At 42.7% G+C, this 24,560-nt stretch overlaps 1 pseudogene; it reads right to left on the bottom strand.

The window, feature by feature from the left end:
• Positions 1 to 10,238: 10,238 nt before the first annotated feature.
• LOC120690558 lies at positions 10,239 to 24,323 on the bottom strand (annotated as a pseudogene).
• Between the last annotated feature and the right edge of the window lie 237 nt (positions 24,324 to 24,560).

The raw sequence follows: 24,560 nt of genomic DNA, 5'->3' as shown, positions 1-24,560 counted from the left end.
TTGTTTCGGCTGAAATTTTCATAAATGCATAACAAATCACAAAAAAATGCGAAAAATGCAAACTAAATTTTGTTGGGTTTCTTAGATCAAGATCTTTAGAGGAAAAATACTCATGCTTGTGAAATTTCACTTTTGCCCCTGCTAAAATTTTGGTTTGTGCTTAGGATAGTTTATTTTATATCGGTTGTTCGGGTTGTCTAGAAATTATGAAAAGTTGATAGTAGCTTAATCTATGTACGTGTAGTCCAGTGAAAAATTTTCAGGTACATAGCTTATGTGCATATTTGTGGATCTAATATTGCATGATTTCCATTCTAGGGCTAAAATATTTTCGGCCATCAATAAATGTTGGTAAATTGTTTCTGCACTCCTTATCCGTAGTCTTTCATGATAGATAAGTTGTTCTATCAGATCCTTGCGGCATGTTAAGTTTTTGTGTTTAGCTAGTTCCTAGTTGTCGTCTTCCTTTATTTTTCGCCGTAGCCAAGCAATGCCTTATTGCTTCTTCCTGCTTATGGTATGCGCCTAGCTTTCTTAAAGCAAGTTTAGTAGTGTTGTTGATAGGAAACACTTCAGGCTAAACTAGGTTGGAAACTGAACTCTCCTAGCAGCACCAAGTCGTTTCTTTTTGCTCGGTTCTCTTTAATTGCTCGATAAATGATTGCCAGTCGTATCTTCTTTTCATTGTATTGCATTGCTTTGAAATGCATCACATCATGAGCACTCATGCATCGTACTATGTTCTAACTGTAGTATGGCATTCTTTTTCACACGTGTAGACGCCGCGAGCGAAGTCGTCTACAAGTTAGTCGCCGAGCCGATCCAGGAGCAGCAAACAGGGGAACCGCAAGCCGAAGCAGCCGTCGAGCCAGTTCCAGAGGAAGACGCTAACCCCGCTGACCTGCAAGGCAAGCTCCGGAGCATAACCCCTAATTTGAGTATTCCATGGTTTATTTATGTATTTGTGCATTTACGTTCTAGGAGTTGGATGGAACCCTAGTATGCATGTTCTCCCTAGGTACCCGTGAATTTATACTAGTATTCAGATATCGTTAGAAATGCTTTGCTAAGTAGGATCTCGGTAGAAGTCGAGTGATTCCTGTCACTCGCGAGATTTACGATCTTGTTCGCTTTGGAAAGTGGCTTGGAAATGAATCAGTGAGTAAAGAGGAATGGAGACCGGGCGGAGATGAGTTGGTTTTGAATATGAAAGGGATGGAAAGTAACCTCCGCCTGTGTCGATTGAGGACCGTACCGTTGCTGGCCCTGTTGATGGAGGATTGAACAGTAATAACCACATGCCAGAAGTAGGAGGTAGTCGAAACCGGTAAGCTGTGTACCGCTTTACAACGATAGTTTGAATTCCGACCTGCTACGCTGGGCGTGGAAGTTGGTGGGTGTTGGATAGGATGCCGCCTTCGGGTTCTCTGGGAGTTCACCGTGAGGGGCCCATCACCTGGGTTTTAGCAGGCGTGGTTCAGATGTCGTGGTAATGATGGGAACAGTCGACGCGCGTGGCCCGACGGGGCTTACATGTGTCGTGTTGGTTAGATCCACCTTGCAAGGTTAAATCGAATCGATTCGCCGTGTCTCACGGATATGAGAGCCTTGATCACTGCGTCACATCATAGTAAAGGATGTAAATGAGAATGGAATGAAAATGTTCATTGGTGTTTTACTAGAGGTTTAATTGATCTACCATGTGTGCTCTAGATGCTATGGCAAACCTAGTTGGTACTCGAATACTAAATTTGAGCTAAAATATTGAAAGTAAGAATTTACTACTAGTAGCTTTTCAGCAAAACCAACTCTAGAGCCAAAAAGCTTTGCATGTCTAGATATTGGGCTAAATATACCCATAGTCGGGTAAGCCATGCTAAGTATTAGTATACTCAGGGTTGTTGTTGTAACCCTTCTGAGCAGGTTGTGTTCCCGCTGACTTCGAGGAGGTCTGTGCGTCCTGGATTGGACAACCGCTTCCTCTGGGTTGGGCCGTCGAGTGGGCCCCGTCTTTCCCGTGAAGATCGGGCAAGTTGGCCCCACATCGGTGGGCAGGATGTGGAGCTCACCCTGTATCGTCGTTCGTAGTTACCGTTTTGTACTTCAAACTCCGTTTTAAAATTCCGCTGCATGTTTAAACTCTGTAGTTTGTATTTGAAACTTTTATGTAAAACTGTGTTGTAAATTAATTTGAGAATCTTTGTATGCTTGTATCACCTGTGCTCATCTTCGTGCGAGCCTTCTAGTGCAATTGTGATCATGAAGTACAGTAGTTTAATCGGGAATTACCCGACGGACTGCCGGATTACAACATTTTAAGTGTGTGGAAACTTGATTATTCAGTAAGATGATAGTTAGCGCACTTAAGCCGGTTTAATTTGGGCGGATCTGCTACAAGTATCACCTTGGAAAGGCGTGCAAAGGTTTGGAGTAAGAGGAAAGTTAGCTGCCCACTACATTGGCCCATATCCAATTGTGGAAAGATGCGGTCCTGTGGCTTATCGATTGTATCTTCCGGCAAATCTTTCTGTCATTCATAATATCTTTCATGTATCACAACTCAAGAAGTGTCTTAGAGTTCCGACTGAAGTTGTTGAAAGTGACTCGATTCAATTAGAGTCTGATCTCACTTATCCTGAGCGTCCTATCAAAATTATTGATCACAAGGATCGAGTTACTCGTCGCACCACCAACCGCTTCTACAAAGTTCAATGGAGTAATCACTCCGAAGATGAAGCTACTTGGGAGAAGGAGGAATTTCTGAGATCCAAGTATCCGGACTTTTTAAACGCTCATCCAGGTACTTCACCTTTGAACCTTCCCGCCTTATACTTCCTATCGTACGTGAATCTCGGGACGAGATTCTTTTAAGGGGGAAGGGCTGTAACACCCCAGTGTTAATCGCGATGCTAACCATGTGCTTAACCCGCTAATCATGGATTTATGTTTGTCGTTAACGCTAATCAAGTCGTATAGTAAACATCATTTTATCCGTGTTCGTCCGCGTTTTTCTCCATGATCCGACCCTCAAATCAACTTTCGCCCAAAACAAAAGTTGTAGATCTTTTCTTCCACTACAACTTCTATTTTGGCCAAATTTCAAGTTGCCATATGAATTTTTGAGTTTCAATCGGTCAAACGTGAGTCAAAATTGGTCAAATGGATCACTATGCTGCACTGCTCTTCGTTGTGTCGCCGCGACGCCCATACCGGCGACTGTCATCGTCGGCGAGCTTCCTCCACGCGTCGGCGATCACGCCTCGAACTCGGCGTGGGCTCGTGCTTATCCCCTCCCGGTGTTCAACTTCATTCCCCCTCCCCTTCTTCTTCCTACTCGAGCTCGAGACGAGCCAAGCCGAGCAGAGCCGCCGTCGCTCGCCGCGCCGGTCACCCCTCGCCACCCCGCCTCGATCCTTCACGCCCCAACCTTCCTAGCCTCACCCCGCACCTCCTCCACCCATCCACGAGCTCGATTGAGCCGTTTCCCAGCCGAATCGAGCCCGCGACCGCCGGCCGCCATTGACGTTCTTCACCGAAGCTCCGCCCTCCCGTCGACGAACCACTTCCGGCCCTCCTTCGCGCAAACCAAGCCCTCGGTGAGCATCCCCATGTCGCTCTCCTGCTCCCAGTCCTCTTCCCGCCTCAAATCCCGCGCCGCCGTCGCCCGGCCGCCGCAGCGCCGCCGTGGGTGCCCTGCGCCGCCGCGAGCTGCCCCTGCGCGGGGTCCCGCGCTGCTGCCGAGCGCCCCGCCACCGCCCGGCCATCCTGGCCGCGGGGCCGCCCCGCCCCTCGGCCGGCTTGGGCCGCCGCCGTGCTCCCGTGGCCATGGCCACGGCCATGGCGTGCGTGCGGGGTAGGGGAGGGCGCTGGGGGCTGGGCTCCCCACTGACATGTTTTCATTTATTTTTTCGGCTAAAATTTTGAAAATGTGTAGAAAAATATAGAAAAGTGTGAAAAATATAAACTAAATTTTGTTGGGTTGCTTAGATCAAGATATTCAAAGAAAAAATACTCTTGCATGCTAAATATCAGTTTTGCCACTGCTAAAATTTTGGTTTGTGTTTAAGCTAGTTTATTTTGTATATGTTGTTCTGTTTGTCTAAAATTCCTGAAAATTTTGTTGTAGCCTACTCTTTATATGTGTAGTTCACTGAAAAAATTTCAGGAGCATAGCCTATGTGCATGTTTGTGGATCTGTTATTGCTTGATTTCTATCCTAGGGCTAAAATAAATGTTTTCTGACACCAATAAATGTTGGTAAATTTGTGTTGCATGTCCTTTTAATATCTTGTCTTGCTGGTAAATTTTTGTGGCTATATCATTCTTGCAAGATACGCTTTTGTGTTTATTTCATTGTTAGGCACCGTTTTTCTTTTATTGTTGCTAAATAAATTCTTTCTGGCCATATTTATATCCTTGCAACAATTACTCAAATTTTCTATTTATTTCTTTCGGTCCTGGTTTTAGGATCAGAATAGGGTGCTCTTAGATATGTGTTGGTTCTATTTGCTTGTTAGTGAATAAAATCTTTAATGAATCGTTGCCAAGTTGTGTTTTCCTTTAATTACCGTATTGCATTATGAGTGCATTGCATCCTTTCATTGCATTATTTTAACTGTTGCATGGCATCCTTTTGCATACATGTAGACGTCGTGAATGAAGACGTCTACGAGCTGGTTGCTGAGCGGGTTCAGGAGCCGCAAGCCGGAGAGCAGCAGGAGGATGCAGTTGAACACGCTCCCGAAGAAATCGCTAACCCCGCTGATCTGCAAGGCAAGCCCCAGAGCATAACCCATAAATTTCAGTATATTAATGTTTATTTACGTATTTGTGCATTTACGTTCTATGAGTTGTATGGAATCCTAGTATGCATATTCTCCCTAGGTACCTGTGAGTCTGTACTACTATGCAGGGTCGATAGAAATGCTCTGCTAAGTAGGACCTCGGTAGAAGTCGAGTGATTCCTGTCACTCGCGAGATTTAAGATCTTGTTATTTGAGGCAATGTGGTTTGAGAAAGAATCAATGAGGAAAGAGAATTGGAGACCGGGCGGAGATGAATTGGTTCTGGATATGAAGTGACTGGAAAGTAAATCTCCGCCTGTGTCGGTTGAGGACCGTACCGTTGCTGGCACATTGATCAAGGCTTGAACAGTACTGACCACATGCCGGGAGTAGGAGGTAGTCGAAACCGGTAAGCTGTGTACCACTTTACAACGATAGTTTGAATTCCGTCCTGCTACGCTGGGCGTGGGAGTTGGCGGGTGTTGGATAGGATGCCGCCTCCGGGTTCTCCGGGAGTTCACCGTGAGGGGCCCATCATCTAGGTTTTAGCAGGCGTGGTTCAGATGTCGTGGTAATGATGGAAACAGTTGATGCGCGTGGTCCGACGGGGCTTACATGTGTCGTGCTGGTTAGGTCCACCTTGCAAGGTTAAATCGGATCGATTCGCCATCTCTCTCGGTTAAGAGAACCTTGATCTCTCTGTCACATCGTAGTAAAGGATGGAAGTGAGAATGGAATGAAACTTTTGATTGTGTTTTACTATAGGTTTAATGTGATCAACCAGGTGTGCTCTAGATATTCAGGCTAATCTAGTTGTTACTTGTCAAACAAAATGGTGCTAAAATATTGAAAGTAAGGATTCGCCGCTAGCAGCCTTTCAGCAAAATAACTCCAGAGCCAAAAAGCTTTGCATGTCTAGGTAATGGGCTAAGTATACCCATAGTCGGGTAAGCCTTGCTGAGTATTAGTATACTCGGGGTTGTTGTTGTAAACCTTCTGAGCAGGTTGTGTCCCCGATGACTTCGAGGAGTTCTGTGCGTCCTGGATTGGACAACCGCTTCCTCCGGGTTGGACCGTCGAGTGGGCCCCGTCTTCCCCGTGAAGATCGGGCAGGTTGGCATCACATCGGTGGGCAGGATGTGGAGCTCACCTTGTATCGTCGTTCGTAGTTACTGTATTGTATTTCGAACTCGGTTTTAAACTTTCGCTGTGTATTTGAACTCTGTCGTTTGTATTCAAACTTTTTATGTAAAACTGTGTTGTAAATTAATTTGAGAATCTTTGTATGCTTGTATCACCTGTGTTCGTCTTCGTGCGAGCCTTCTAGTGCAATTGTGATCCTGTAGTACAATAGTTTAATAGGGAATTACCCGACGGACTGCCGAATTACATCGTTTTAAGTGCGTGGAAACTTGATTATTCATTAAGATGATAGTTAGCGCACTTAAACCGGTTTAATTTGGACGGATCTGCTACAATATTCTAGTCTTGTTGCAATCGTTGGCTGAGCTGCACACAAATGACAAGATTTTATGACCTACATTTAGGAGAAATAAGATCATTTGTCAGCAGAGCGGATGATTTTAACCACTGCCTTATTTAAGTGTATAAATGTTTTAAATCAATCATATTCTTTTTTGCAGACATTGATTTTATATAGAAAAGCTTTATGACCTACATTAAGAAGGCATATTTATAAGAAAAATGAGGTTTTTACCTACGTACCATTATAAAAGTTGTCTCCTACTTGTGTACCATCGCAAATTTCTAAAAAAAATTTAGTACCATTGAATGAAATTTTCTTTTCCTATGTACCACTCCATCCACCTTCCGTCCATTCTTGTCATTTGCCTATCCTAACACATCGGCCCAGCCTGCAGCCCCGCCCCTCCTCCGCTGGGCTTGCCTAGACCAACCCCTTCACCACCTCTGCGTCGCTGATGGTCAACACCTCCGCCAACCCCAGTCGGCCGCGCTCGCCGTTGCCCACGCACGCCAGTGCCACCCTGGGCGCCAGGAGACGCGTCTCCGCCTTGTAGGCCGGCACGTAGGGCCCGCGCCACGTCAAGCACCTCCATGCCCGTGCTGGCGTGTATGTGCGACAAGGCCCAGTCAGCGAGTTGGCTGCTGTCCCAATGCTGCCCCGTGAGCAGCTCCAGCAGCACCGCGCCAAACATGTACAAGTCGTCCTTTGCGCACGCGTCCTCGCGGCTGTCGAGGAAGGCCACCAGGTTGTGGACCACGCCGGGGCCCTCGGGTGGGGCGGCACGGCGAGAGAGCAAACTGCAGCGGTTCCCGCCACGTACACGGCGAAGTGCCACCCCTGCTCGATGACCTAGCTTGGGTGGAACTTGTCTGGGACGCGCTCGACATCGACGAGCGGGACCATTAGCAGCGGCGAAAGCGGGGGCAGGCTGCGGCGGTGGCACGCCTCCTGTGGCAGAGCAGGAATATGGATGTCGTCTAGAGAGGGTGAATAAGTGTTTCTGCAAATTACAAAACTTAAAGAAACTGTCAGCATACTGACTGGTCAAATTGATCAGGCAGACCGGTCTAACACTTACAACTGCTGAAAACTTACCAACCGGTCGGAGTGACCGATCCAAAACAGAAGCTGCACAAAACGAGTTACTTCCTCTCCTTATGTTCTAACACAAACCAAACTTGATGTACCTCTATGGATGTTTTCAAGTGTATCTAAATAGTCCTTGCACACAGAAAAGACATACCCAAGTAGATCGAAACGGAAGCACAAATAAAAAATAGCAACAAGTAGTGAGGTAAACCACAGAGAGACACAAAGATTTATTTTACTGAAGTTCAGATTCACCACCGTGAATCCTAGTCTTCGTTGAGGAACTCTTTAGAAACGTGAGTCTATTCCAACTTACTTCCACCGAATTGGGCATTCTTCCAACCACTTCCTCACTTCATTATGTTGATCCTTTCCACCAAGGTGAAAGACCACAGCCTGTACAAACTTGTCGTTGCTCACTACATGTTGGGAGCTAGCCAGCAACGCCTATCCGTCTAGGAGGCAAACCTCCGAGTAACAAATGCTTCACGAGTTGCCTTGACGTAACCAAGAGTGCTCAAGCTATGGGATTTCTCACTGCAACTCTCTAGGAGCTCACACAATGCTCACGCGCACACACTCAATCTCTCAACCTAACTAAAGATATGCAAACTTGTTAGCACAACTCACAGAATGTTGGAAGAGCTTGCTGGTCAAGAGAAAAACTTCAGGAAGCTCAAAGAATACCAGGGAACCAGCAGCCCTCAGAGGAGAGGTCCAAGGAGCCTAAAAAACTAGCCGTTTGAATTATCAGTGCCGACCGGTCAGACTGGTCCTTAGTCCAGTCAAATCAGTCTATCTGAGAAATTAGCCGTTGGACCCCAGACCAGTCTGAGCCAGAGAAAACCCAAACCCAAAATAAAAGGCTTCACTTGATCCACCAAGTCAAGATTTGGTTGATCAGGTTACTCACAGTTAGTACACAAGGATTTCTCTCAAGGATCCTTAATTGGATGACCTATGAGCACTTTTAAGTGTTGTCAATCAACCAATGTTACATCCTTCTTGATAGTACGTCGTACCAATGCTTAAGATAAAATGTAAATCGCAATTCAACCATTTGAGCTTTGAACACTTCAGCCTTGCCATGTTTTGACTTTGTCAATCCTGGGACTTCAACAATACATCTCTTTTTGAATAAATCCATACTTGAACTAGTGACTTAAAAATTCCATCTTATGTGATAGTCCATACTTGAATCCATAAGTCATTCCATTTGAATTCATCCAAAAGTATTCGATGCATTGCATTGCTTCTCTCAATAAGACTTAGATATGATACTTTTGAAACCCCACTAACATTAGCTACTTCACCTTAACAATACGCACATGGTAAGTTGTCACTTCACCAAAGCTTGCTTAGCCCCTTGCTAATCATCTCAGTTAAGCTTTGCACATCAACATTGAATTCCACTTGCGTATTCATGTCTTCATATCTTTGTCTTGCTTTGTAATCATGAACCGTTTGACAAAGATCTTTCCATATTGCCAAGCCATAGATAGAAACCATCAATTGTCATTGCATGATCACTTGTTTATGTTTTTCTTCACAATATGCTTGATATTCATCAATATTTCCCTTTTATTTGATTCCTCTCTACATGAGCCAATAACATAAATTCTTTTACAAATAAATTTGTGCTCGTGATATCTTCAAAAAAAAATATTAGACCTTTAGTCATGTTGTTATTAAACTCACAAGAACCTATTAGAGACCTATATGCACTTTCAAGAGCTCGACGGCCAGCGTGAGGAGCACCGCGGCCGGCAACGAGTTGTCGGCCAGCGCGCAGGCCTGCCCCGCCACGAACGCGTGCTGGTCACCGGACGCCAGGGGGCAGAGCGCGAGGATGAGGGCGAGCGCGAGGGGGTGCGGAACGGCCCAAGCCCGCCACAGTGGGCGCGCACTGCACCTCGTCCTTTGCGGGCACGCGTAGAGGCGAGCTCCACAATGGCCGCCGCGGGCGCGCGCGGGTGCGAGCTCCGCCCCAGCCGCCATGTCGCTAGCTCCACCCAGAAACGTGGAGAGAGAAAAGGGAATATAGAGAGTTTCACGAACCAGGCCCACATGTCAGGACAAGCAAACAACAAGAATGGATAGAGTGGTATCTAGGAAAAGATAATTTCATTCAATGGTACTGAAGAACTTTAGGAATTTGTGATAGTACATAGGTAAGTGGCAACTTTTATAACGGTACGCATGTAAAAACCTCAAGAAAAATGGCATGAATTAAGAAAAGAATGGTTGACTTATGTGTCCTGTAGAGTTGTAAAACAAATGGAGATGCTGAACCAACGAGCTTGACATACCATGTTATTATATCTCATGAATTGGTTATTGTTGTGCTTTTTTGTGGATCCTTTGTTACCATATATCTTAAAAAATGAAGTCTCACTAGCAAGAACCCTAGAATTTCTGAATCTTCTATGGCCAAGAGAAACTAAGGTAGGTGATACGCTGCTACTGTTAAACAAAATCGATGCTTTTCTCTAACTGATAATAGCATCCTAGTTTTGTGAACTTTTCTCTGTATTTGTTTCTTTTTTAAAAAGGGGAGCAATGTCCAATTATTCTTCAGATTCTGTGCTTCCACAATTTTGCACAACCCTTTGATTCTGCACTAAATGCTGGTACATTCCGATATTCGACGAGACCAAAGTATATTCTTGCAAATAAGTCAATTCAGATAAGTTCTACCCAAATACATGCAACTCAACCAATGCAAACCAGAATCTCGTAAGTTCTAACTTGGAATACCATGCACCAGCCCAGGGATCTCTGCTACAATTCAGAGAATGACTACACTTCTGCATTCCTATTGTTTTTCTGTCTTTCTGAACTTGCACATAACAGTTATTTTACATAAGAGAGGGGGTAGGTGATTTTTTACAACTTGTCAAACTATATTGGCAGTTCTCTCATGCAAGAATTCACTTTGACTCCCATGTCTTAAGGTGTGTAAAAAGAATTGAGGTATATTAAACACTTCTCTAAGGTCAGCCATTATCTGATCTTAATGAAAACTGAATGCTTGAACATTTGTTGTCTCCAAGAATTGAAATGCAAAATGAATTTGAGCCATCAACCACTAGCTTTCTTGTGTCCTGGCATCACTTGCAAAAGCTATATCGTATATTTCATTGTATGTGTCAACAAAGTGGACTTGAAGACCTTCTTTTACATTGGAAGCAAGCTCGTCGAAGTCCCTTCTATTCGCTGATGGGAATATGATCATCTTCACCCCACTTCTCCTGGCAGCGATAGTTTTCTCCTTCACCTGTTTGAGAATCATTAACTGTTTATAGTGGCATTAACAAACAGAAGGTCATTTGCACAGTAGGTTGCAAACAATGTATGTATGCATGTGAACGGTTTCAAGTTTTTGATGGGTTCAAGGAATGCTATGGTTGATGTTATTGTGTGATAAATTTATTTTAAAAGCTCACAGTTTTTTTTCTCGAATGAGCTCACTTTGAATGTTAATAAGTAAATGACCAGAATTCAGATGACATAGATGGGGTATTTATTTAGATAAAAAAAATTCGAAAAATCTAGAACCAAAAAGGAAGCATGCACAATCATGAAATCAATGACTCTGTCCGGCTGGCTGTGGCTGGTGCTGATTTGTTGTGAGAGAAAAGTAATGCTGGCTGGTGCTGATTTAGTGTGAGAGAAAAGCACTACTGACTGGTTGGCTGACAAGCCAGCCGAACAGAGTGAATAGCTTTTTACTGGAAACATCAGTACGCCTGATTTCAAAAGACAAGCAGGGCAATGCATTTATGTACAGCATGTAAATTCCAACCAAAAGAGCAGACAACGCAATAGTGTGAAAACCATACCCCACCAATTGGCAGAATTCGTCTAGTCAGAGTAACTTCACCACTCATTGCTAAGTCTTTCTTGACAGACTTCCCCATGGCTAAGGACAACATTGACGTAACCATCGTGCATCCAGCACTCGGTCCATCCTTTGGGGTTGCCCCTGCAGGAACATGCAAATGCAGCTTCGACTTTGCAAAAAAGGGATTATTTCGTTCCTTTTCTAGTAATACAGCTCTACAAACTGTATGCGCAATTTGAGCACTCTCTTTCATGACATCTCCAAGCTGGCCTGTCACCACAAGTGCGCCCTTGCCTTCACTTTCCTCTATTTTTGCAGTCTCAATATACAAGGTCGAACCACCCATGGAATTCCAAGCTAAACCCATTGCTACTCCAATAGGAGTCTGATCGTATATACGCTCTGCTTGGAAGACAGGCTTCCCAACAAAATCACCCAGATTTGATGCATTGACAATAACTTTCTCCACAGATTTGACTGCAAGTGCTTCTGTAGTTCTCTGTGCACTTCTGTTGGCCTACAAAAAGAAACAGAAAACAGTCAACCTCTGCTAGTTAAGACATGTCCATCTAGAATGTGAATTGTCTAGATTTTATTTGTGGTCATCTTAGACAAGATAATCAGGTACAAATGCGAATCAGTAACATCTGAGATGGTACATCACTAACAAAATCAGTACCATAACCGGAAATAATAGCTCTAATATAACCATATCAATGCTTCCACTCTTCCAGCACTGAAAAGTGGACAATCCATCAAGTGGTTCACGTGTCACAAACAAAAAAATATATATATACCTGAAGGTTCCCTGTCCATTCCTAACTAGGTCTGGAGCCAGCCATTAGTAAATGACATTGTCAACATTCAAGTGCCCAAGGGCACAGCATAGCCATTCACATTTACCAGAATAGAATGCAACAATTTAGTTTATCTGAAAGAAAAAATATATCAGAGCTAGTTAGATTACCTCTGGTGCGCTAGAAGTATTAAATACTTTAGCTGTCTCTTCTAAAATTTTTCTATTGGAGCTTCGTTTGAATGCTCATTGTGGCCAACTTCTGACTCCGTTGTTAAAGGAACTGCATTGATATTCTCAAGAGAAGAATCAACTGGGTTCACATCCACTGAAACATCTTTCACAAGAGAGTTCTTGGAGTTCTCATCTTCTACTTTTATTGCAACATCAAAACCAGCTAACTCTTCATTTGCTTCCACTATTGTGATGTCTCGAGGTGGCTCATTTGATACCCCTTGGCGAACAAGTTTCAAAGCTATCTGCAAAGGTTGAATCAGGGATGAAAAATGAAAAGCAGAAAAGGCAGTTTCAGAACAAGGGCATGTATTAATAGCTATAGATGAGCCTTCCACACATCAACTTTTGTCATTATTATTTGATCTTTCAGTTCAGATGATTAAATTTGAAGTGAATTCTTGGTGCCAAGTACCAACAAATGGGAGATATCTTTACAGATGCCTTCAGTCTTGCATATCAGCATTCCAGTAACTCCCTTGAATGAACTAGTTAAAATGCATGCATGTGCCAATGGAACTAGAAATGTTTGAAGTAGTGGCACCATTTAAGATGTGGACATTGTGTACACCACTTCTTCTTTTTTTTGTCTTGAGTAGCATTATGCATACAGCTTTGCAATATGGACTGTGGTATAGTGCCATCTTAGTCATGGCCTCATGGATCAATTCAAGCCCCTCGTGATAAATAACTCCCATGTTGTCAAACTCCAGCAACTCAAGCCCTCCCCAAATGTTATGGTTTTCATAACAAATCGAAGCTTCGATATACAGCAACGGATGCTATAACTAACTCTGCTTAGATATGGATAAAAAGTAGTAGTGTTTGTTTCTACAAGTCTATTCTCCTTAGGCGCCTTGATATAGAGTTTGATATTGCTCTCCATATCCCCATTTGCTTCAATCATTGTGGATATGGTTCCTAGCAAGCAACCGGTAGAGGTCTCTGGAATGGTTGAAATGGTGAGTAATTAAGAATTAAAGGAAAAGTTTGCTCCAATGAAAGCCAGCTAGACTCCACACAAACATCTATATTTGCTAAATCTCAGCAGGATCTTTCTCTGATTTGCCTAGATTAGGATTTCTAGGAACATATAGTTCTGGAATAGAAACTAGCAATGAAACTTACAGAGGGTTATTTTTCTGTATACAGTAGATAATAGCACACATAACCTATGATGCCCTAGAAAGCAGAAGTTTTTCGGGCTAACAAATTTACACGAGATTTAGCCGTTACATAATAAATGTGCTGTTAAACAATAGCTTCCACCCTTCAAACTAGCATAAGCATCACCTTACCTTCCGGTAAATTTTTTCGATGTGTTTTTGAAGGTTCCGCACACCAGCTTCCCGGCAATAGTTTTCAATTAAAGCGAGAAGAGCATCATCTGTAACCTCAACCTGAACATGTATTTTAACTGTTAAGAAACTAACAGTGCATGAGAAAAAAAAAACAAGGCAGGGAAAGCTTTTTAAGTGCATTAGTAAATCTGTGTACACTCTGTTGATAGTATTTTAACTAGAAAAACTCGACCACAGAGGGAGATGATCCCCTGGGGCCTGGGCTTTGTCTAAAAGTAGATGCCATGCTTTGAACCTGAGCCAGATGGGATTTTCAATGAGCCTGGGAGTATTAAATGCTAAACGGTCCAATGGCTCTCCCGAAAATGATATTGTTTTTAATAACAAAACTAACATATCTGTTATGCAGGCAATTATCAAGGGCACCTATTGCCTACGTTTGTGGCGATTGATAGAAAGGGAGGACATTCAGATGCCATGCCACATATTGGAGATAGTGGCTATGGAGGTCTTCACCAAGAGTGGGTGGCGATTTAGTCATTGGATATATGGCTAAGCTTGGTGTCACTTTTGTTAGATCTCATCATCATTCAAAAATGAAACCTTGTAATAACAAAATGGGGCTGCATGCATCGGATGATGCAAAAGGCTAGAACACCTTTTCCATTATCTAAAAAAGCCCCAATGGCTTAAACTTTGATAAAGTGGATTGCTTAACTGAGGGAGGAATATTTGTCTTGATTTTGATAGATGATAGTACATCCTGCATTCCTGCATAAACCTATTTCCATTTGCTCACAATATTTTTTTAGTTGTATAAAATAAGCTTGATCTATTACAAAAACTTCATTGCTATTTCAGGATTTGGATAATAATGTGCCTTGGTTGCATTGACTGTATAAAAGCCTATTAATTGTGCTTCGATTGTGTTAGAACGGTTCTCTGTGAAACCTTTGTAAAATACTGAGCGAATCAATATTTTTATGTAAATACATTTTTCTAGGGCTTTCAGTGTTCTCAAAAGAATCTAGAAAACCAGTATGTACCAGCTCAGGCTTGATGCCAGAAGCTTCCCTTGTGTTCTTTTCTAGGTAGTCCCTAGCAATATGCATCTTCTCGTCAGTTATATAACCGGCAATAGAAATGATCTCCATCCTGTCCAGTAGAGGGTTTGGTATCATCTCTATGACATTCGCAGTACAAACAAACAAAACCTGATTTCTCACAAAGGCAGGTGTCAGACTACAATAAGATAACTAGATTATTGTGAACATTAAATGGAAACTCTTGTCCATAGAAGTTTCTCAAAAGCAAAAAAATGTAATTTAAATTTAACAAATAATGGCAATAAGGTTATAACATATGGGATTAAGAGAGAATAATTTATGGGAGTACTGGCCCAACCTTTGATAGGTCAATAGGGACATCAAGATAGTGATCAAGAAAGTTAGCATTCTGTTCAGGATCAAGAAGTTCCAATAGTGCACTGGCTGGATCACCTAAATGCCCTCTCCCTAGCTGGAAGCAGGAAAGAACAAAACCAGTAAAGGTAGTATACAATAATCAAAATACAAAATGGAACATGAAAGCTGCCCTGTGAAGTAGATCTGGCACACCATAGAACATCAAGTAAAGGATAATAGTACTAAAGTTACTAAAATGAAACAATAATAGCAACTGGAAAGTCACAGTTGAGCATGAACACCTTGTCAATTTCATCAATCAGAACTAGAGGATTTGCTGTCCCGACTGATTTCAAACATTGCACCATCTTCCCTGGCATTGCTCCAACATACGTCCGCCGATGACCCTAACATCATTCGAGAATTTAACTCGTGTTGCAATCATGACCTGTAAAGACTTGAATATATGCTGTAATACACCTTGATTTCTGCTACATCAGCCAAGCCTCCAACAGAGAATCTGTAGAACTTCCGGTTTAATGCACGTGCAATTGAACGTCCAATGCTAGTTTTACCAACTCCAGGTGGTCCAGAAAGACATATAATCTTGCCTGCAGTAAACAATTGAAATAGTTGTTATTTATTGCCACAGATGAGAAGAAAATTGAAGAACCAGGTTACCTAAAAATTAGGGCTCGGAATTAACAGGAACTAGGGGAGTAAACAGATGCCTTCAGCTCCAAATTCTCCAGCAGAGGCACATACATTGGGTACAAAGTGCTGGCTTTTCTTAATGGGCTTTTCAAAGAAACAATCAAACTGTTTTTTTTAAGGTTGGCAGAACTGTTGAAATATGCTAAAATGGAAAACATACATTTCCAGCAAAGACCATGAATTTTGAAAAAAAATAAATCAATATTGTGACAAGAGAAAAACTATGTAATTTGTCGCAATTAAGAATATGAGTAGCCGTATATTTTAGGCCATGTTTAGTTCCCAAAAAATTTTCTACAGTACCCATTACATCGAACCTTCGGACACATGCATGAAGCATTAAATGCAGTTGAAAAAATAACTAATTACACAGTTTAATTGTAAATGACGAGACGAATCTTTTACGCCTAATTAGTCCATGATTGGACATTAATTGCCAAATAACAACGAAAGTGCTACAGTACCAAAATAAAAAAAAACGTGAACTAAACATGTCCTTAATGTCTTTATAAGGGTGTCAATGAATACATGGATAATAACAACATTCATTCAAAATCAAATAAGATGGAATAATCAGACCTTGCGAACTTCCTCTCAATTTTCCAACAGCTATGAATTCCAGTATTCTTTCTTTGACATCAGCTAGACCATAGTGATCTTCATCAAGAATACATTGAGCGTGATGGACATCAAAGTTTTCATCGCTGCCATAGATGGAGAAAATAACATATAAGGACAAATCTACCAACCCAATAGGTTTTCAAGAAAAGAAAAAAATAAAGACCATACAAACCTGTAATCTCCCCAAGGCACTGCTGTTAGCCAGTCTAAATAATTGCGGGTCACACTAAACTCACTGGAGCTAGCTTCTAACAACTGAAGCTTAGTGAGCTCCTCTTCAATGACTTGCAAGACATGAGGAGGGCACTTATCTTTTTTTGTTTCAATCCTTTCCCTAAATTTTTCTGCAAGAGAAAAAATAGCAAGTTGATTTTGAGTTCACACAACAAAGAAATGGCAAATTTTTAAGAACAAACCTGACAATGCTGTTTTATCATCTGTCTCCAATCCTAACTCCTGCATAAATCAGAAATTTGTAATAAGGAAGAAGCAATAAAACCTTATCAAAATAGAAGAAAATAAAATCATGACAAACTAAATTAAATCAAACGGAGAAAAATCTAATTAACATAGTATGATATATTCATGAGCCAAGGTACCATATGAATTCAAAAGGAGATATATAATTCATCATCATGAATTCTTGATGCAAGATGTATAAAAAAAACAGAATGAAAACAATGGCTGCAGTACCTTCTTAATTGCTTTAAGTAGCTCATTCAACAAGTAGCGGCGCTGCTCTCCAGTTACTTTTTCTTCAATTGTTTTTGCTATGGATTCCTGAGGCACCATTTATAGAAGCATCATTAAAAATAAAGAAGGCACAAATATGATTTCAATGTCTGCTAGATCAAAATTATGAATTACCTGCAACTTACTAATCTCTAACTCCCTCTTTACTAACTCAAGGGTCAACTTCAACCTTTTGCATACCTGTTCCAAAGAATTAGTTGAATTTTGTTACTAAATAGTCGTTCTGAACTGGTACGGAGATATGACAAAGAATATTGTTTAAGGTATAGAGATATGGCACAAAGAGTGTTGTTTATCCGACTATCCACATTTTATAGTGAACCTAGAGAAAGAGGATGTGGTGACTTTTGGCAATCATATATGGGTACATTATGTGTTTGAATCTTAAAAAGGTTAAAGAAATATCTGTATATGTAATAATAAGGACATGTAATACAAAATCTCAAACTGGATCAATCAGAAACTTATTGTTGCTAGTGGTAAGTTGCATTCCAAATCAATGTAGCATCTAGTGAACCCAAACATGTAGAACAAACTACTAGTTCTTATGGATTACCCAGTGAAACCTGTCAAGAATATCCCCTAGCAACCCTTGGGAAAAAAGGAATAAGTTTTTTTTTAAAAAAAAGAATAACCCACACCCTTTGAATCTTACAAAAAGCAAAGTATCATCCTATAGCGGATAGAACATATAATACATGATATCCAAATGAAACCATCAACAAAATAGAAAGTATGTTCTTTTTCTTCAAACTGGGAGGAGAACTGTGTAATTATATTAGGAAGGAAAACAATAAAAACAGCCCCAACAAGGTTTTAGCACACACCCAGAATGCAAATATACAAAAAAAACACTCATGAGCAGGCGACATTCACGCCATAGAAATCCAGAGAGGCGACCAAAAACCAACAATATGACCAGGAAACACTCATGAGCAGAGGGATTTCAACTTAGTGGACAAAATAGAAAGTATGGTTCCTCTGTACATGGCTCAGGAGGGCCATGGCTTCTTCTTATCTTAAAAAAATAAAGGGAAATAATTGGCAGATAAGCAAGACAGCAATTCGTACAGGAGGGCCAATGTTTTGCAAGTGTGAGTGGGCACCATGTATACAACTGCGTTCCTGATTTCTGATAGGAACTGAGAGATTGGTTATTGCTGTGCAGAAACATCCCACTTGTGCATTCCAAACATCAATAACATAGCATGGCAATGTGATAATGAAATGCAGGCATGTAAAGCAACACAGAATATAATAAACATTAAGAAAAAAAGGAGCCTCCAGGAGAACCCTTACGTCTAACTCTTCAAGAACTTCCTGGCAAAGCAACTTGTTGGCACCTGAAATAGCAGCACCAAAGTCTGCTAGTCTAGGGTAGTTGAAGTCACCCATATGCTGGAGGAAAAAATATAGTCACAATGAAGAAGTCAGCTTAACATTTAAATGCATATGCAAAGAAAGTACAAAATGAAAAATTAAACAAGGAAGATATGTCAGAGGAAGCATTGTTGGCAGAAGTTATAGGCCAGAAATGGCATAGAAAAAATCAACCCTTTTTTAATCTAATATAATATTTTAATAGTAAACCATGCCAAACAATTTTTTATAACCTTTTGGTCATGTCAGTGTCATGACTACAAAATGAGGAAATGAAGGGGGCATAAAATTTCTCGACAAATTCTATGCCCAATCCAACTGATTTGGGGGTGAATTTGGAGTGGGGGTGACCAGGAAGGTCAAGCAGGGGGCACTCAGGTCGGCTCTAGTGTGATATTTGGGTGTGTATGTGGGGTGGGGGGTGATGGTGTTTCTGGTGATATTAGCCTTGTCGTACTATGGACATCGGCGTGGCAGACGCCAGTCCACGTCTACTCCACACTGGTGCAGCCTCCTGCTCCTGGACAGGCATGTGTGATAGTGTGGCCTTGTTGCGCCATGACACTCGGTGCGACCAAAACAGTTAGTTTTAAAACTCTGGCTAGGCACGAGTTATTATTACAATTAGATAAAAAGGATTAAAACATTTTCTAATGACCTACCAGGATGACAAGCAATAAAACCAAAATTAATAAATTAATAAATTAATAAAAGAATAAACAATGAAAACAAATTAGCACTTATCCAGCGTCACTGCCACAAACTATAAACGAATGATATCACAGTGGTATACCACGGAACAAATCTGATCTTTTAGGTTCTGTGAATAAATAGCATATGTACATACAAACAAACTAAAAGGACCTAAATTTGCACTAAAGGTAGGTTTAGAAAGCAAGGTAAAACCTGGGTATAGGTTTGAACTTGATCCTTCCACAGGGTGTTTGTCTTGAGAACATCCCTTAAAGTTGAAATAACTTCAAAAGATGTTGCCTTTATGACATCATCATCCTTATCATAAGGCATTTCCTGCAGAAGATTTCACAAAATATATTCAGCTTGTAAGGCATGAGAACAGGAATAGGGAATGAACTGAATGAGAGGAATCTTGTAACAATGGAGCAACATTTTAGGCCGAAAAATGTGCACTTTGTATCACATGTATGAGCAGCTAATTTTTCTCCAGCTAGAACAGGAACAAGAGTTTTTTTAACGGGAAACAAAATACAACTCATTTCTTTCTGCCCCCAAGGAAAGAAACATGAAGATGTTTCTAATTGTCAAAGTTGGAGTTTACATAATACATTTTGAAAATTGTAATATACAAACTACCATCGTAAAAAATCTTAATTGGGAAGGGGCGTAGGGTTGCCATGCAGGGACAGAAGATGTTTCACTCCTCCAAGTAGTCATGTATGCAAACCAAAATATAAAACTCGGCCAGCGGGGGAATGACCGCCCCCGCAGTATTGTGTGATAGAGAAGACCGTCTCACACCGGCCGAGAAAATCCCTGAACCCCTGCCCCACCCCCCTTACACAGCGGCACCGTTGCCCATGTGAGACGACCACGACCGGGGCCGGGCCTTAGACCTGTGCTTTGGCACTATGGGACAGACGAGGGGATTTTTTTAACCTCAACCTGAAATTCGCTCCCACGAGGAGTCGAACCCAGGACCTGAGGAGTGCCGCTGGTTCCTCTAACCAACTCAGCTAGAGGCCCTTTGGCTATGCAAACCAAAATATGATACATACAGTAGTTGAATTGTTATGGTTTTTGGCATTTTGCCCCCCTCTATGAAATACAAGATAATAATTGACTCACTTCATTTTTTAATCCGATGCTATCGCCAAGGTTTAATAGGTTTTCAGATCTGTACATTGACAATTTGCTAAAGATGGAAAACCTATAATACTTATGGTATATGTACCTTTAGATGATCAACTTTGACTATAAGTGGGTCCTCTGCAACCTGTATACTTTAGTTTTTATTAGCATAAACGGCAAAACAAAGAGGTAGAAATGAATAGGATGCGAAGAGGTTCTAACCATCTCAGTTATCTTTACACGATGATGACCAAGTAGCACTACCAGATCCCCTTGAATTCTTGTTATCTAAAGAAGCAGTGAAAAGCGCATTTCAAAATCAACAGAGCAAAATATGCTAACCACAAGATTTTCAAAACTGTTAAGTACCTGGGCGAGCGTGCCAACATCATGAAGACGCTTCAACAATTCTTTTCCCTTCAAATCATGAATGCTATTATCTGATTCTGAATTGGTCGCAGAATTAGGGTTGGTACCTTCGTCATCCTTGACAAGAAAGGCCCCAGCATATGGACCAGATCTTTTGCTGTTTTCAACTAAAGCTTGCAGCAGCTTTCGGTCCTGAGGAAAATAAACTGCTACATCACCAGTAGAAAGGCACGAGAACATAAATATAGAAGAGGTATATGAGGAAGTGATTTATATCTTGTAAAACGATTCGTAAGATACCTTCACATGGATTGGCATGTAAAATCCCGGAAATAGTGGTCGCTGTAGCAGAGGCAAAGCTATGACCTATTTGGCAACACCACAAGAATGGAAATGAGAGAAGAACACGACCAACAGAGCAGCAGCAATAAAAAACAATCCATACATGGAATCCTTGTTTTCTGAAGTGGATTCCTATTTCGCTTTTAAAATACTATACAACAACAAATCCTTTTAATCCCAACTGGTAGGTTACAAATGAAAGTCAACAAAAGCCACCAATAAAGACAATAAGAAAAAAAAGATCTTGTGAAAAGAACTTATGAATCCAACTTGATAGCTCAAGGTGCAAGAAACTACTGGCATTTACTGATAAAATTAAGGCACAAATAATGTACTGAATAAGAAAAAATGGCAACAAACGTGGTAGCTAAAGAAATACTGGGTATTATCTGATAAAACCAGGCCATAAATCATACTGGGCAAGTCATGGCATCACATGGCAGAAATTCACATAAAAAATTTAAACCATACAAAGGCTATAGGCAAGTTGTGAACTCTCTGTAACCATAGATAGGCTAAGGCTACATCAAATCATTTTCTATATAGTTCACATGTACTGTTACAACGGGGGAACTGACCACTGAACAGTCATTTGAAAACAATATCCTGCCTTAGCCTCTGGAACATATTAGTGAATTTCTGGTTTTTCTCCCTATAGAAAAGAATACTCACTCTCATTAAAACGAAGAAAAAGGTTTTAAACGACACTAAAAAGAACCAAATACAAATTCGGTTAATAACTAAAGAATATTTTTAGAAATTAGGCAGTAGGTGCTAATCACGTGGAAGCTGAATCAAATGTACACATCCTACAAGAACCACCTTCCAAACATCATCATCAAAACACATGAAAAATGTATAACTGTTCTGAAACAATGTTACTCGTCGATAGAATAGAATTAGTTGGATGAGTTTTTCCTCACGATTGAAAATGATTGGCTGCTGGACACTGAAAAAAAGGTGGCTTTTGCCACAAGCCACTAAAAAAAGATGTCTTGGCCACAACACAGTACAATTTAGTGTCAATTTGCTCCTAGACATTATAACCCTTATAATAATATATCCTCCTCAAAGAGGTACCAACACACTTATAAAAGACAAGTATACCCTTATCTGTCGGGTTGCTGAAGGTCTCATGGCGACGCACGATGAGGAGACGATGAACTACTTCCAGGGCACCGAACTACTTCCAGGGCACCGACGTTCGCTGCGTGATGTGCCCCCGGAACCCCGACGACTCCGGGAGCATCGTGCAGGACCTGCAGATCTCCACCATGTTTACGCACCACTACATGCCGGCGCCGGTGCCGGCCCAGTGGAAGAAGCAGATCGTCAGCTTCGTGGGCAGGCTCAACCTTTGCAACGGCCGCTACGACACGCCACTCCACTCGCTGTTCCGGACGCAGGACAATGCACCACGACGACTTCCACCAGCCCAACTTCGCTACGGCTGCCATCACCAAGGGTGGGCCCAGGGGAGCCCTGGCACGACATCCACTGCTGCCTCGAGAGCCCCGTGGCCTGGGACGTGCTCTACAACTTCGAGCAGCGGTGGCGCAAGCAGGGCGGCAAGGACCTCCTCATCCAGCTCCAGGATCTCATCATCCCGCCATCGCCCGTCACCTTCCCGGAGGACGGCGAGGCGTGGGACGTGCATCTGTTCCGGTCCATCGACACGGCGGCGCCGCGTTCGGTTCCCCGGACACCTCCCGACGACGCCACCAGGGCCTGGCTCGTCAGCGGCAAGGACCAGATCATCGACCGGAGCATCCAGGACGCCTACATCCACGCCATCCGCCGCGCCAGGAGCTTCATCTACATCGAGAACCAGTACTTCCTGGGCAGCTCCTACTGCTGGAAGCCCGACGGCATCAGGTCCGAGGACATCTTGAGAATCGTGGAGGCTCCATTTGCATGTCCATCTTGAGAAGCAGGTGCCAATGCCATCGGCCTACCAGCAGCCGGCCTCGCGAAGGGGACGACAGCTCGGCGTCGCCTCATGCGCCGCACCGGGAGCCCCGCTCGCCGCAGCTCCGGGCGCCGTGGGACGGGCTCACCCCGTGGCGCCGGCCCGTGCGCCGCGGAAACCAACCCGGGCGCTGCGGTGCGGCCAGGCCACCGCGCCCCCAGACGCAGCCATCCGCTTCGCCCCTGCGGCCGGGGATGGATCGAAGGAGTGGGATACCGCCGGCCGCCGGGGATCGCCGGAGCAGGGGCGGACGCCGGGGGCAGCAGGCGCGGCTGCCCTCTCGATTTGGTGCGATTCGGGCCAGCGAGGAGAGGAGTTTGAGAGGCAAGGGTATAATTGTCATTTCGCATGGCTTTCTGATTACTCTTTTCTTAAGTGGCTTGTGGAAAAGCCACTTTTTTCAGTGTCCATTAGCTAATTTTGTCAAGTGAAAAGGAGGTTTGGAGACATTTTCTAGCAGCTACTACTTGTTTCTTATCTGAAAATAAGAGAAATTATACCAGTGCGGGGTGCGGCATATGTTTTCACTGTACCTAAAAAATATTTCCAATGTTTCAAATATAATTCAATGTTTCCGGTTTCAACGTACTAAATGTCAAGTGATTCAGATATCATGAAACAACGAGTTTCAAAAATCAACACACCGGGTTGAGTTCCTGAAAATTGTTTAGGAGAATTCAAACGCCACAGGTCCTTATCGATCGGCTGAAGGTCGGAAACATTTTCCTTTTCTAAAAAAAAAGCTTATCAAACAGTTGTTTAGAAAAACTTGGCAGATAATTGAAACAAATGGAGGACGGGTTAGACTGCAGAAAACAATTCAGGGTATGTTTAGTTCGTGAAATTTTTTGGATTTTGGCACTGTAGTATTTTCGTTGTTATTTGATAATTAATATCCGATCATGGTCTAATTAGGTTTAAAAGATTCGTCTCGTCATTTACAGTTAAAGTGTATAATTACTTATTTTTTCAACTATATTTAATATTTTATTCATATGTTCGAAGATTCGATGTGATGAATACTGCAGAATTTTTTTTAGAAACTAAACAGTCTCAATGCTTGATCAATTGCAAGAGGGAGCACCGTGTGGCAGTCCTCGGGGCGGGAGGCAGCGGGCACGATCGCGGAGGAGGCATTCTCCTCCTCGCCTTCCTGCCCACCAGTAGCCTCTGCGCCCTCTGGCTCTGCCGCTTCAGGGCCGCTTCCGGCGTCGGAGTTGGAGCAAAAACACGCCTTCCTCCTCGGCACCGGAACTGGCCCGCACCGCAGCGCCCTGAAAATCACTGACCTCACCTCGGCACCCGCCAGCACAACCCTCGTCGCGGCAGTCGCCACCCGCGGCCTCCTGGCAGCGAGCCGCGCCGGGAACCCCGCGGTGGCCGTGGCGCGCAGCATTGGGGGTGGAAGCAGGAAAGGGCGTGGGGAAAGAGGCAATGCCTGACGGGTGAGGACGTGCTGAATTTGCATGATCAGTTTGTCTTCTTCAGGTGGTTTAGTGGTTTAGCTTAGGGTGGGAAGAAGAATGTGAAGGGATAGAGAGACCCTACTAAACCCGTTTCTGGTTGTGCCTTCTTCAGGTGGAAAAGCATCTGACTTTGGATTTATTAGAAAAATTCTTTTTATTTTATTTGCAAGACTTCAGCTTAT

The sequence above is a fragment of the Panicum virgatum genome, chromosome 9N (assembly GCF_016808335.1).
Source record: "Panicum virgatum strain AP13 chromosome 9N, P.virgatum_v5, whole genome shotgun sequence".
NCBI classification, from domain to species: Eukaryota; Viridiplantae; Streptophyta; class Magnoliopsida; order Poales; family Poaceae; genus Panicum; species Panicum virgatum.
The sequence above is the reverse complement of the archived record's forward strand: the minus strand, read 5'-3'. Positions and strand labels throughout refer to the sequence as shown.